This window comes from Bombus fervidus, unplaced genomic scaffold (genome assembly GCF_041682495.2).
Source record: "Bombus fervidus isolate BK054 unplaced genomic scaffold, iyBomFerv1 scaffold0020, whole genome shotgun sequence".
Taxonomy (NCBI): Eukaryota; Metazoa; Arthropoda; class Insecta; order Hymenoptera; family Apidae; genus Bombus; species Bombus fervidus.
Window position 1 is genome coordinate 4,415,109 of NW_027212583.1, and position 1,180 is coordinate 4,416,288.

Consider the following 1,180-nt stretch of genomic DNA (forward strand, 5'->3'; position numbering starts at 1 on the left):
CAATACTATATGACGTTATACGTTGTACCGTAATTCTATATGACGTTATACGTTACGACGTCACACAATATAACGTTATACATCATGACGTATTACTGTGTGACGTTATACGTTATACCTTAATACTACATGACATTATACGTTATGACGTATTACTATGCGACGTTCTGCTTTATGGCGTAATTCTATATGACGTTACACGTCATGACGTTATACTATATGACGTCATTCGTTGTGGCTTAGTTCTATGTGACGTTATACGTTATGACGCAATACTATATGACGTCATACGTTATGACGTAATACTCTGAAACGTTGTACGTCATGACGCAATACTATATGACGTTATATGTTATGACGCAATACTATATGACGTCATCCGTTATGACGTAGTACTATGTGACGTTGAACGTTATGACGCTATACAATATAGCGCTATACGTTATGACGTAATACTATGTGACGTTATACGTTATGACGTAATACTATATGAAGTCATCCGTTATGACGTCGTACTATGTGACGTTATACGTTATGACGCTATACAATATAGTGCTATACGTTATGACGTAATTCTATATAACGTTATACGTAATGATGTAATTCTATATGCCGTCATCCGTTGTGGCGTAGTACTATGTGTCGCTATACGTTATGACGCAACACTATATGACGTCATCCGTTATGACGTATTACTATGTGACGTTATACGTTATACCTTAATACTACATGACGTTATACGTTATGACGTATTACTATGTGACGTTATACCTTATGACGCAATATTATATGACGTCATTCGGAATGACGCAATACTATATGACGTTATACGTTATGACGTCACTCAATATAACGTTATACGTCATGGCGCAATACTATATGACGTTATACGTTTTACCGTAATTCTATATGACCTTATACGTTATGACGTCACACAATTTAACGTTATACGTCATGACGTGAAACTGCGTGACGTTATACGTTATACCTTAATACTACATGACATTATACGTTATGACGTATTACTATGTGACGTTGTGCTTTATGACGTAATTCTATATTACGTTATACGTCATGACGTTATTCTATATGACGTCATTCGTTGTGGCATAGTTCTATGTGACGTTATACGTTATGACGCAATACTATATGACGTCATACGTTATGACGTAATACTATG